The following is a 14,649-nucleotide window of genomic DNA, read 5'->3' as shown; positions in this document are numbered from 1 at the left end:
CACCACGTACACACACAAATGCAACACACACACACACAGAGTTAAAAAAGGTGGAGAAAGCAGATGAGAAATTCAAGGCCATTCCAGGATATATAGAAAGTTTCCAGCTGTGGATCACATGAGACTCGGTCTAAATAAAGAAGGAAGAAGAAAAGTAAAACTGATACAGACAAATAAATATATAATAAAACCAGACAGATGGTGATGGCGTACACCTTTAATCCCAGCACTCGGGAGGCAGAGGCAGGCGGATCTCTGTGATCGAGGACAGCCTGGTCTTCAGAGCAAGTTCCAGGATAGCTAGGGCTACACAGGGAAACCCTGTCTCCAAAAACCAATGAATGAATGAATGAATGAATGAATAAATAAATAAATAAAGTCCCCAAATTTAATAGTTTCTGGATTGATGAGATTGCCAAATAAATAATCTTCTGTGTATAACTAAAATAACCTTCTATGTGTATAGCGTAAATATATTTAAATTAATGTAACTTTGTGCCTGCTGATAAAGAAAAATAAGCAAAACCAACAAGAGCTTAATCATAGTTTTGATGCCAGACAACGCCATGCAATAACTTTTTTTTTACAGTACAGTCATGTGTCACCCACGGACAGACAGTACTGAGAAATGTACTGTTAGATGTGCTTCATCACTTTGCAAACATCATAGACTGTCCTTACACAATCCAAGATGGTACAGGTCAGTCCCTTCACATGGCCTCTTGACGCAATGAAGACTCAGCAATCAGGAGATGTCTGTGGTGACTGGCAGCTGGAGGTGCTGCCGTCAGTTCTTGGAACTCCTTTGCATGAAGGTGTACTGGCTTCTGCTTTCATAATACCATGTTCTTTCTGGACGGCATTGTCTCGTGTCTCTCTTCTAAGGTGACCAAATGTATTAGATTAGAGCCCATCCTACCTCCTTTAGGCTCATCTTGACTAGCTATAAACACAACAGCTATGTTTCCCCGAGAAATTACATCTGAGGTCTCAGGAAGAACACTATCCAAGCAGATTGCTTCTTCTTTTTAACTTGAGAGTGCTTTCTTCCCTCAAAAGTCATGAAGATGCTGGGTGTGGTAGATTACACTTGAATCCCAGCCCTGTGAAGGCAGAGGCTGGCAGATCTCCGTGAGGTTGAAGCCAGCCTGGTCTACATAGTGAAGCACTGTTAAAAAAAATAAAAAGTACAGTAACATATAATATCCTAGACTCGGACATTCACTTGTCTGACATCCACTGACTCCCACAGGGAAACTTCCAGACCTGGAGAGTCAGTAAATGGTGGATGGACTACATAGGTGTGTCATTGTGTGCCTTTATATTTTGTGTTTTCACTGCATTTTCCTATGTTTGGAAACACAAACACATTGCGTATAGTATTCAGTACAATCACTGACTATCCAGGTTTCAGGCCTTGACGTAGACTATAATATAAAATGTAGGCTGTCGTGCAGACACTCTGTGGTAGTTGTACAAGGATGAAGCCACCTGCGGGCACTTTCCTCAGACTGCGACTCCATTATTAAGTGTCCTACAGACCGACCCTTGAGGCACAGGCACTAAAAGTCACAAAACCAAAACTGGTTCTCTAACAAAGAGCAATATCATATGAGTTTTTTTTTTTAAATGGAAGGTCAGAGTTGAGACCTAGTTAATCAACTACAAGCTAGTTACACAAGTAAAGATCAAAAAGTCAATCAATGTTGGCAGGCCTTGGCTGGGACAGATAAAACACAAGCCATGCAATTAGGATGACTGTAAACCCAGCTATCACGGGCATCATGATCTGATTTGCCAGTCTCCCCCTCCAACACTCATTCCACCTTCTGATTTTACCTGCCCCACTCAAGCCTTTCGCCTGGTACACATTTTTCTCTAGTGTAACGCCAGGATTCTTAAGTGGCAGACTATCTTATTTGTCTCTTGAGAATTGAGACATCCAAAATGTATTGTACATATTTTGTTTTCTTATTTCCAGTTTCTCTTCGCACTCTAACTAAACACAGACTGTGACCCCCTCCAGCTGACTCAGTAAGTGGGGAAGGCACAGAGATGAAGGCAGGAAAGAACCAGTGCTAGATTTCATTGGTGTTTCAAATCAGTTGCTACATATAGTCCTTAAAGTATATATACTTATAATTAAGTAAATCATGTTAAAAATAATGTCGATATTTAAAAACCTCATGAGACACATTTACTACACATTTAGACACATTTTACTACAAAGTCAGTAGAAGAAAAACAGGAAACAAAAAATTCCAATATATAGAATACAACTGCTTTATAAATTATATATGACATAATATGGTACACTCTTCTAGTGCTGCAAACCCTAGCTTTCCCCCTAACAAAGACTCTGTCCTTGGCCAAATTTTAGCCAGGTTTCTCAATAGTTCTATAGCTGAGTTAGTACAGTTCCTTCAAATCTCTAGTTTTTCAAAGATCTCTGATAAACCTGCATAGCAAAACAGTCCGGACACCTGACCTCTCTCAACACCCAACCTAGCTCCTCTTCCTCCATCTCCCCACAGCTATGTGCTACCACACTGGCCTATATTCAGTAAGAATCCTATTGGGCCGATTGCGTCATACCCTCCTCTACTCTTGCTACTTTAGTAATATTCTACCCACTGGACCCTGCTATCGATTCCCACTGTCCACGCTACACACATACCTGAGCCCAACCCATGTCCTCCACTAACAGAACCTGTGGCAAAGAGTCCTGTGCCTATCAGAAAAAGAGAAAATCTACACAACATTGCTACACAATATTGTAGCAAGTGTGATCAATGATTTTTTTTTAACACAGTTCACCTCCACCTGGAGATGATTTGAAGTCAAATGTTACACATGAATTTCTGAGCACCTTTATCTTGAGGCATCTGTGTACGCCTGGGATCTGCCACCATTTTCATGGTGGTTCTCCGTTAAGTGGTCTTGTAAGGATTTTGGAGATGGACCTGACATACACCTCAGTTCACGTGATAGGATACATACATCAGAATGTATCCTATTCTGATGATTCTTTAATCTTTGGAACTCAGAGTGAGGACATCCACTTCCTTCTTCTCTGCTGAGGCCTGCTCACAGTTCACACTCTCTGCTCTGGATTTGCCAGGCCGCCTCCCTTTTGAACACAGCCTGTACCTAGGTCATGAGAAACATTTTTTTTTGTCTGAACAAATCTTAATAGTGCACACTGATCATTTCCTTTGCCCTATCATCAGAGACAATGGTTTTGCACCCATTCATTTTCCCAAGTGTGAATCAGACGTCAGTCTTCTGTGACCCTAAGTGCAAAGGGCACAAGGCACACCTCCAAGAAGTCCCTCTGAAGTCCTTCTGTCTAGACTTGGTTAGAGGACAGAAGCAAATCACAGTGGCTCTTTCAAAAGAAGGCATCACAGGATCCCCTGCACATCGTCCTTTTCTCTGGCATTTAGCATCCTAAGTGTGGATGAACTCTGCTGGTCAGCCTATTATAAAAATCTATGCGGTGGTTGACACACAATTGATTGTAGAACATCTTTAGCTATTCCTTCCCTCCTTATTAAAAAAACTATCAATTTAAGGTAAAAAGATACTTTTATAAATTCAGGATAATAAAATAATAAAATAATCCTTGGGGCCAGCAATTCAATTCAACAAGTAAGGGTACCTTCTGCTGACATCCGCAGGGTAGGGGGAGAGCCTCGAGTGCAGCACGCTGACCTCTGACCTGCACAAACATGTGATGGCTTATGCAAGACCCTCCCCACAAATAAAGTAACAAAATTAAACTTTACAGAAGATTTCTGGAGACATCAAATTACCACACAAAAAAAGATAGGAGTAAAATAACAAAATTAAGGACTTGCATTTATCCAAAGACACAATTCTCTTTTTCAATTAGAAGATACTTAAAACATGTATAACTAGGAAAATATTCATATCTAGGATATAAAGAATAGCTAAATATCAATAAGAAAACTATTAATGATTCAATTTAAAAGGGTTTACAGGGGCATTTTGAAGAAGAAAAAATAAGACTGGAATCATTTAAAAAGGAGTAGGGGCAGCTTACTGAAGAGATGGCTCAGGGGCTAAGAGTGCTGGCTGCTCTCCCAAAGGATCCAGGCTCAAGCTGCAGCACATATAGTGAGTGACAACCACTATAACTCTAGCTCCAGAGGGTCTGACACCTTTTTCTGGCCTCTTCCAGCACCAGGCATGCAAGTGGTACTCAGACATACATGCAGGCAAAATAACCACACATATCAAATTGATTATTTTAAAGGTTCAAAGATGTAATACAATTTAAATCCATAATAAAATGCAATTCCATACTCAGCAGATTTATAGCTAAGTAAAACTCAGGAACCAGGCCGCCAAGTTCTCAAGAAGAGAGTAGCAGGAACTGGCGCATGCCATTAGGGAGAATCTAAACTGATACCAAGCACTGTGAGAACACACTGGGAAGCAGTTCCTAAATACATCACACATGCTAAATTCCAGTAATCCCATTCCTAAAGAATTGCCTTCATATTAGCACCAGGACATAGGCAGAATGTTGCTCATAATTGCCCTGAAACACAAATAATCCAGTTGTCTTGCTATGAGAAAATAAACCTAACTGCTCATCAAAATAATTCATATCACTGAGGTACTTCATGTGTAGTCTGTCTCATAACTAAGAAAAAAAAGAATGCAGACATCAACACCAGTGAATTTTAGAAAGCATCTTAACAAAATCTCAAAACCTCAAAACTCTGAACAATATATTATCTAAAATTTATTTGTATACGGCAAAACTCAAAACAAAATAAATTAAAAACCTGACTTTGTGCCTGGCGGTGGTGGCACACGCCTTTAATCCCAGTACTCGAGAGGCAGAGCCAGGTGGATCTCTGTGAGTTCGAGGCCAGTCTGGTCTACAAGAGCTAGTTCCAGGACAGGCTCCAAAGCTACACAGAAACACTGTCTCCAAAAAAAAAGAAAGATAGAAGGAAAGAAAGAAAGAAAGAAAGAAAGAAAGAAAGAAAGAAAGAAAGAAAGAAAGAGAAAGGAAAGGAAAGGAAAGGAAAAGGAAAAGGAAAGGAAAGGAAAGGAAAGGAAAGGAAAAGAAAAGAAAAGAAAAGAAAAGAAAAGAAAAGAAAAGAAAAGAAAAGACTCTGTAGTAGTAATGATCTCTGTGAGAAATGCAGAAAAACAGGATGGGGAAAACTTCTTAAGGACCCAAAAGCATTGGTATGCCCCGTGTCTTGAGCTGTGTTTATTTTGATACTATCTTCCTAGCTTACATAGGGTGAAGCTACATACATATAATAAATAATTTATGTCCTTGTGCTACACATGTTACTCATGCATTATATAATTATAATCAGTACTATATAATTATAATCAATATGGAACATATTAACTACTACTGCATATTCATAAATTGTACATAGCATATATTACATGCTATATACTATAGCATATTCCATCACACTATTTATAAAATACATGGCATATATTATATAATTGGTAATAATATATGTAATATATTATACTTAGAGTCCCCTAAGTAATAGTGCTGTGGATACTTTCTTCTGTTGTAATTTTCTTCGTTTTCCTAATTATCTAATGGTAATATAAAACAACTGAACCTTGGTATCAAGTCCCTTAGGTAAAATGGCATTCGCTGTATTGCATATATTTCTTCTGAAAACTATTTTATTGAGCTTATTATTATTTTATTTAGCTGGCCTGGCGTTCACTATGTAGACCAGGCTGGCCTTTCCGTCCTAGAGATTTACCGCCTCTGCCTCTCAAGTGCTAGTATTCAACCATGCACCACCACACCTGGTTCTTCCATCTGTTTTTAAATCAAGATTGGTCACATTCATGGAAACAGAACTCACAGGCAAAGAGGGTCAACTGTACTTGCTTAATCAGAAAACAGTGATTTTCAAATAAGCAAAATTTAAATATTAGTTAAATATTAGAATACCTAGAATAGATGTATTGTTTTTTTTTTGTTTAAGTTTTTAATTAGCATTGGCATACAAAACAAGGATTTTGTTATGACATTCTCATACATATGTCATTGTACCTTGCTCCTGTCCTATGCTCAATACTACCTTTCTGCAACTCTGTTCGCATTCCTGCTAGTACCTTTCCTCCCTCAAATAATTATCCCTCTTTGATTTCATGGTGTGTGTGTGTGTGTGTGTGTGTGTGTGCGCACGCGCGCACAAACCCAGATTCTACATATAATAGAAAACAGACGTTTTGGCTTTTCTCCCCTCCCATTACCCTCTCTTTGTGCTCTCCTTCCTTGTCATTCAGACCTCTCCCCTGTTGTAGAATACTATTTTAAGGCGTTACTTTTGTTTATGTCGCATTTGTTAGCTTGTGAAGCTGTGTTACTTTGCCTGTCTAAAACACCTGATGGTCTAATAGAGGAGACCTGCCAATAGTGAGGCAGGAGGAAGGGTAGGCAGGGCTGGCAGGTAGAGAGAATAAATGGAAGGAGAAATTTGGGAGGAGAAGAAGAACGAATGAGAGAGAAGGTGTTGTTTCTGGGGCCAGCCACCCAGCTACATAGCAAGCCACAAAGTAAGAAACAAAGAAATGTATACAAGAATAGAAATAGATAAAAGCCCAGAGGCAAAAAGTAGATGGGATAATTAAAAGTTAGGAAAAACTGTCAAGAAATAAGCCAAGCTAAGACCAGGCATTCATAAGTAATAATAAGCCTCCATATGCGGTTTATTTGGGAGCTGGATAGCAGACTCCCCACAAAGAGTAAAAAAGTAAAACACAAACAACAACACTTCCACTTCTCTAAGAGTCCTTCTTTTTCTTTGGAGTTGTGCCTGGCTTGTTTCAAATTAACATGATGATCTCAGATTCCATCCATTTTTCTGCAAATCATGTATTCTCATTCTTTATGACTTAATAAAACTTCATTGTGTATATGCACCATATTTTCTCGATTCATGTGATGATGGGCACCTAGTCTGGTTCCATGTTTTTGTTATTGTGAATGATTCATTGGTTTTCATGTTCACTTTCAGTGTAGTCTCTAATGATGTGGGAAAAGTAAACTCCAAAGACTTAACATTGTTATTTAACTGACAAATAGCTGTCAAAACCCTTATATGACCTTCAATGTGCCAACATCTCCTCTAAATATTCAGTTATCTTTAGTACTAATCCCTTGCTGATTTTGTAGGATTTTTTTCTGGTATGTTTAGGTTGTACTGTTTGTAATTCCTTTGGAGTTCCCTTAAATTCTAATTCATCGGCGTACAATGAAACCAGAAACAAAACAAAACAAGAACTCCACAGCCTGTTAGCAGCATCTAGTGGGTAGGGTATTTAGAGACAAGACATTTTCCTATGTGAAGCAACACTTTGAATGGCAAATCTGATTTATGGGGAGAAAGATTTCCTTAAATCTTCAATCAAATGTCACCTGTGAGTGATTTTACACCCAGAGGAGCGTGTGTTAGCACCTAAGCGTTGAGGAGTCGTTCCTAACATAGTTCACCGTGAAGTGCCCGCCAAGAATCTTCTCCTTAAGCCTGTTTGGGGTACCTGCTTCCTAAAGACCTTCCTGGTCCCCCTTAGCTCACCCTTTTACCATATTTTTACTGCATCTTCTGGTTCTACTGGAGGTGATGGTAACTAATTAGGGAAAGAAACGACACTCCCAATGTCTGCTTTACTTAGTTGAAGAACCCTGGCTAAAGCCTCTTTGATCTCTCCTGAGCTTGAGCCCCGCTGACAGCAAAGCTCTCCTTTAAAAGCCTAGAGTTCGGTTCTAAAAAGGAATTTGCATTCTGATCTGTAAGATACAAGAGAAAAGGCTCTCATCAGTGTTCCAGAATGAGTGGGGGAGAGCCTGAAAATCCCGCACTGAAGCCTCATTTCTTCTTGATCAGCTTAGAGGCCATTTCTAACTTGTCTGTGCCTTAACTTCTCCATCTGCAGTTAGATATGATTACTCTTGTCCCTGCACTCTTCATAGACAGTTCTCCATATCAGTTATTTATAAAAATGTTTTTACTCACAGAAAGATCCAAAAATTATTATTGTTGTTGTTATTATTATTATTATTAATGCGATAGGGCTCACAGTTCTGCCAGCAGTGAAAATTCGAAGCTAGGCTGCACCATACCATGAAGATGACACCTATATTAGCCAAGGTTTTCATATCACACAATGTGCATGTGAGATTGACAAGCCGGTGTGTACAAAAGAGATCCAGGCAAAAGCGAGGTGAGATACTTCATTATCAATCCACCTTGAAAGTAATAAATTCATCCTCGAACACCCCAAACTTCTCCTGAGAGATGGATATTAGTCCTCACCAAAAGTGGCTCCCCATGACTTAGTCACAGCCGTCCAGGCCTCACCTGATAGCCCTGCCACTTGGAGAAATTCAGCTTAAATACGCATCAGTAGGGGATAAACTGTTACCAGCCATAACATGGCATCCTTTTGCTCTACCCAGGCAGAAATCAGGAGCTGGCAGAGAGTTCTTCTATGTTGGCAGTCCCAGGCCTTTCAGTGCCCAAGGCCTTGGGGCTGGACTGGCAAACCCAGAGGTTTACAATGTCAAGCCACGAGAACTAACAGCCTATTGCTCCAGCCTTTAGCAGTCAGACTTACAACTTTAGACATTCAGGCTGGAGGCATGTCATGTTGGACTTTAACCACTAGCAAGCTGTTGCAGCAGCAGCTGGCTCTTCCAATCCCTGGTTTCCAGCTGTGGCGATTGGGGCCCGCAGGTAAAATCATACAGGGCTTCCTGAAGTAATAGCTTCTGAGCAGGTCTCAAGTGTTTGGAACCCCTGTTCTTAGACGCTAGTGCTGTAGCTCTTATACCTGGGGCGTTGGGCCCTTTGCCTTCAACGGCAACCATCGTTGTGTCTTCCAGGGTCAGGATGTAGGGCACTTGCACCTTAAGGCATGGCAGCTCCCAGAAGCTTTTCTAGTGACCAGGGCCTGCAGTGTCTTGTCTTCAACTTTTCGTCGCCTTCTCTGTCTCTGCTGACTGAGCTCCCTGCCCTGGCTGCTCCCTGCTGCTCTTCAGCAGTTTGCCTGCCACCACCATCACGGCCTCTGTTATCCCCTCCATTGGTGTTTCTGCCATCTTCTCTTTTCTTTAACAAGTCAGCCCATCTTCATGACCTCTACTAATGATAAAGATCAAAAGCAGGCAAGAAAATCTCACCCGAGAGAAGAGTTTTAATGGGCCTAATGCTGAGCCAGGCATGGGGCTGCACACTTGTATTTCAAGCACTTGGGGACAGTGGAAGGTGGAGAGAAGAGGATCGGGAGTTCGAAGCCCATCTTGGAAACATCAAGGAGTTTGAGATTAGCCTTGAATAAGATCCTGTCTCAACCATATCCCTTCCTACAACCAAATAATAATATAATAATGGGCCTAGTGTTGCCACACCAGGAATGGCATGGAGGGGTGTCTCCCAGCTAACTGGAAAAGTGAGCTGAACAGTCTAATTACATAGCCAGGAGGAGCTGTGGTAATTACGATACTGTCATTCGCACAAATGAAAGATTGTGTTTGAACTAATTATGGGCATTCTTTTGGAAGTGCTACCCTCTGACCTGACAGAATGGGTGATCAGGTTCATCTAACATTCCCCACAAGTCGTTTTGTTTAGTCTGCTGCTTCCCAGGATTGTTACAGGCTGTCTGTAATGGTCATAACAGGAGCACACATGTCTTCATCCATGTCGTGATGGTCCTCTTCAGCTGCTAAGGTGTCCTCTGAGAGGAAGGGCCTGTCAAAAGGCTCACCCTTAACACTTTTGCTAACCCACAGAAAGCATTAAAAGGGCCTTTTTTTATAGTAAGGACTTGTTGACAACTAAGAATTATGTTCCTAGAGAGTTCATCTAGTGTTTTCACTTATCTGCCAGTGGACATTTAGGTCGTTATTTTCCTGAGTGAGATACACCGATCTTGTGTGCCAAAATCACTGGGTATTTTGTTTAAAGATGAAAATTACGCAAGCCTCTTTTTAGATCTGTTCAGTTGACCTCTGGGAAGAGGACAGAGGACTCCGTATTAAACAGCATCTCCCCCAGTGTATCTTTGGGTACACTGAGCCCTGCTCTCTCTTCTTTTCATTCTCTTAGCCATCGGGATCAGATACTGGCTAAGTGCATACTAGCTAAGTGCATACTGGCTAAGTACTCTGTTAGTGAGCAATCCCCAAACCAAGCCCTGCTAATTTCAGCATGACCCACATAGTACCTACCTCCAGCTCACCACGGGTGTAGGCATTGTATTCATTAGATATGAAACAAAAATGTAACTGCAAGAAATAAAAGATAGGAAAATTAATAAGGCGGTCTATATGATGGTCTTCTGATTCAAGTTTTGGCTATCACAGTTTTATGCTGAATCCTGGTCACGCCTGACCAAAAAGGTCAGGGAATTTTGTTTTGTTATGTTTTCTTAAGCAATAGCTCTAAATAATAATTAAGGCTAACTTTTTAATTTGTTCTGAAATACATCTGCTTATATGTACCATAACATATATCCTTACTTTTGAACTTTTCAAAGAAGGAGTCTTATGTCTGGGCAGATTTCATGCCCTGACTCTGAAATAAACAGAGGGTCAAGTGAACAGTTCGTAAACATCAACTAGATTTTTCATTCATTTTTCAAGTAAAGATGTAAGAAATAAGGGTCATCCCACACTGAGACAAAAGTACAAGAGAGGCAGTCTCTCTCCCTCTCTTTCTGTATTAAGACCTGGCCTGACTGAACGTAAGTTTGAGTCTTTGAGAGAAGGTGAAGGTAGGAGAGGTGGGACTTTTCTAGCGTGCCTTCATTGACTTTCTGGTGGCCTTGTATCACTGTATTTCAAATAACCCCCTCAGTCACGTTACAAAACTTGGATCTGAGAAAAGCACCTAAAAATGTAGAATTAGCTTTCCTACTTCAATGACTCCTAATTCAGCACAGGTGGGAGGGCAGGGGGACTCAACCCTTGCGATTTTAGCAAGCATTCCATGTGATTTTTTTTTAAACATCAAACACTTTAAGAAACACTGACTTAAATGTGGAAAAATTGATGAAGAAAATAACAATTTAAATAACTTTAAATAATAATTTCATGCTGGGTGTGGTGACACACGCCTTTAATCCCAGTACTGGGAGGCAGAGGCAGGCGAATCTCTGTAAGTTCGAGGCCAGCCTGATCTATAACTTGAGTTCCAGGACAGCCAAAGCTGTTACACAGAGAAATTCTGTCTGGGGGGAAAAATTCGCATCTACGTGTATTCAGGTAAGAGTGGAGGCAAGAGTCCAAGTTTCCATTTCAACACAGATTTGCACATCTGCAAGATGCCTTCAAGTCAGATTTGAGCGTGATAAAAGAAATAACAGTGATGAGGTTGTTTGCGCTTGTGTTTTCATCTTCTGGCGGCTGATGGTGAAACCCACCTTTCCCCAAGTCACACCAGGTAGGAGCACGGCTCATTGGCTGTAGCTAGGATTACTTCACTTAACTTCCTCAGTAAATTGTATCCTCCATCCCTTTCAAATGATACATAAAATCATCTGAGATAGCTTTATCTACCTTTGATGTGGGCTGAAGGGTCCTGGGCCGATTTTGACATTGTCTGCTACAATGCGGCTACACTCCCGATTTCTGAAGCCATCTCAGGTTTTGGCTGACAGCTGTACATCTGTGACAACCACAGCTGGCACGTCCTTGACACATTCTGAACTCTCCTTTCACCTTACTTGTGTTTAGGGGGTGGAGATGAAGTCAGCCAGAACTCCGTTTCTTCACCCTTCTCCCACAATTCCTCTGGCACAATCAGGTCAACACATTTGTTGACTTTAGAACAATGCCTTCCCAAGAGGCCAGATTCCTTCAGACCAAGTTCTAAAGCCCTAATTCCTTTAGTGAGCTTTAAAAAAAAAATCAAAACTTCTTTAGTCCCTCAAGGCTCCCTGCTCTATCACACAGGGTCATGCTTGAACCTGCAAATCAATCAGCTTAACCCTCCCACTCCGACTCTGGCTGTGCATGGACTAGTTTGAGATAAAGTGTGGAAACATCGCTTGACTGAAAGATGTTAAATGTCTAGACTGTAGAAGTTCTAAGACACAATCACAGATGGCACCGATGGATGTGTCAACTACTTTACATGTATCTTGCAACACCTTTGTGAGGTACACCATAAGGTGTATCATGTGACTTTGCAGATGAGGAAAGGGGCTCAGACAAGTTAAGCAACTTGCCCCAAATGAGAAGGAGTAAGGGAGAGGGGACTAGGTTTCTCTCGGGGTGACTAAATCCTACTTTGAAGCTTGTGTCTTTAGAGCTCAGTACTGCCAGATCAAGGCCGTCTGAAGTGAAAGGGTTCTGACAGATCAAAGCAGGTGAGACGCCAGTGAATTAAGGCTGTGCTTCAGTGTCCTTCTGGGGGAGTAAGCAGGGAAAAGACTAGACAGCAAGAAAGGGCCCCAGAGACACATGGAAAGTTGTTTTCTGACCCGCAACACTATATACTGTTTGAAATCCTTTCCTGGCCTATTGTTTTAAAAATTAGTAAATGGGGTTGTCAAGACCAGTCAGTGATTAAGAGTACTTACGGCTCTTGCAGAAGGCTGGGGCTCCGTTTGCCACACACACACGATAGTTCAAAACCTCGATAACTGCAGTTTCAGGAAAACCATGCCCTCTTCTGACCTCCTCGGGCATGAGGCATGCATGCGACACACTTACATACGTGCAGGAAAACATTCATGCACGTAAGACAAATAAATCTAAAACCAAAAAAAAAAAAACAAAGTTCTGATATTACCCAAGCATCTTCTGAATTGTCTCTAGAAATTACCTTATTTGAGGGCTAAAGAGTGTTTGGTAGACTGTGTGACGTCTCAAAACCCGCAGTGTGGGAAGACATCTATTCAGAAATCCATCCAACCCCAGGGCTTTTCTACTGCTTGATTTCAAGGGTGTTATTCAATGTTACAGGTTATAACACATGATGGTTAGAGAGGAGACTGACATATCTCCGGAACTGTGTGCTTCCAGTTCTTGCTCTCGCCAGCAGGGCTCTCCCATGGTTATTTGGACATCCACCCTCAAACTATCTAAGGCCTCTCTGATTCTATGGAGAAAAGTCATTCTATTAGATCATGAACTTTACCCTTTGAATTGGCATTTCATCCTCTGAGTTGAATATGCCCCCAAGATGATTATGAGACCTAACGAAACAAACAAACAAACAAAACCACAAACCTTTGCATTGGTGTTTCATGAAGCCCAACAAAAGACATTGTTTCCTTTAGTCATGTTATGAATATTTGAAGGATAAGAGAGTTATGTTAGAAAACTTTAGTTACCACACATCACCCCCCCTGTTTTGTGGTGCTGGGGATCAAACACAGGGTCTTATGCAAGCAGGTACTTAAGCACTGAGCTATAACCCTAACTCAATGCCAGTTATTCTAGAAAAATAGTTTATATTAAAGAAACCATTATTTATGCTTCTGATGAGCAGGCTTCCTACATAAAGAAAATAGTATTGACCATGGCCAGTTTAGGCTTCTTCATCCTAAGTTACTGGGTCATTCCGGCCCAAGACATGGGTTGAAAGAATCGAATGTGTCATACTGATAAAACTGTCTCTACAAGAAAATTTTAGAAATGAGAAAAAGATGGTCTCTCCCCGCTCAACCACCTACCTCAACACAAACACATGTGCACACATTCCACACACAAAGGCTACATGTTTAATATAAGACAGTAAATATATTAGAAAATGTGAGAATCATTCTCATCCGTTAAATACAGGAAAGGTTTTTCTGGATGATGAAGATAAAGAAAAGAATAAAAATTTCTGAGTTTTTTCCTCGTAAGAGAATGGAGATAAGAATTATTCTCCCTTATAGAAACTCACTGATAGATTTCCACAATCTACTTCTATAATCTAGTTCATGTATTATTTAGATAGATCATTGTTAACTATGTGGAGCTTCACAGATTTTGAATATCAAGAGATAAAAGCTTCACTCTGTACATCAAATTAGTGAAGTGGACCCTGCCATAGAAGAAATAGTCAACGTTGACTTCTAAGTCATGAAGCATATAGCTGCAACAAAATAATACTTGTACTAAAAATACTGAAAGTATTGGCCATATCTGAACAATAATCACTCATTAGATTTTATCATAAGGAGGCATAGCTAAGAGCAATTGACTCAAAACCTGTTAACTAGTGTTGTTTTTATGAAATCATAACATGATATTCTGATTATTCTTCTGTCAGTTCCTTATCATCAACTATTGATAATAGTTATCCATCACTACTAATTGTTGTGGGACAATGTTCTGTACCCTGTCACTTGTATTTTAAATAAACGCTGATTGGCCAGTAACCAGGCAGGAAGAATAGGTGGGGAAACCAGGCAGGAAGAATAGGTGGGGAAACCAGGCAGGAAGTAGAGGCAGGGCAACAAGAATTCTGGGAAGAGCGAAGTTTCAGTCTGCAGTCATCAGCCAGACACGGAGCAATCAAGATGTGACTGCCTCGACACGTGGCTAGCTCAGACAAGAATTATGGGCTAATATAAGTTATAAGAGTTAATAGGAAGCCTGAGCTAATAGGCCAATCAGTTCATAAT

General features: G+C 40.6%; 1 long non-coding RNA gene across 1 annotated transcript; it reads right to left on the bottom strand.

Moving 5' to 3' along the window:
- LOC125405134 (uncharacterized) lies at positions 1 to 12,782 on the bottom strand. Its single transcript, XR_015735033.1, has 3 exons — positions 12,613 to 12,782; positions 10,259 to 10,315; positions 1 to 880 (listed from the first exon to the last, which is right to left on the bottom strand). It is a non-coding gene; the product is annotated as an uncharacterized LOC125405134 (long non-coding RNA).
- Positions 12,783 to 14,649: the final 1,867 nt, after the last annotated feature.

This window comes from Myodes glareolus, chromosome 15, assembly GCF_982192425.1.
Source record: "Myodes glareolus chromosome 15, mMyoGla1.1, whole genome shotgun sequence".
NCBI lineage: Eukaryota > Metazoa > Chordata > Mammalia > Rodentia > Cricetidae > Myodes > Myodes glareolus.
Note: the sequence above shows the minus strand (reverse complement) of the source record. Positions and strands in the feature narration are given on the sequence as shown.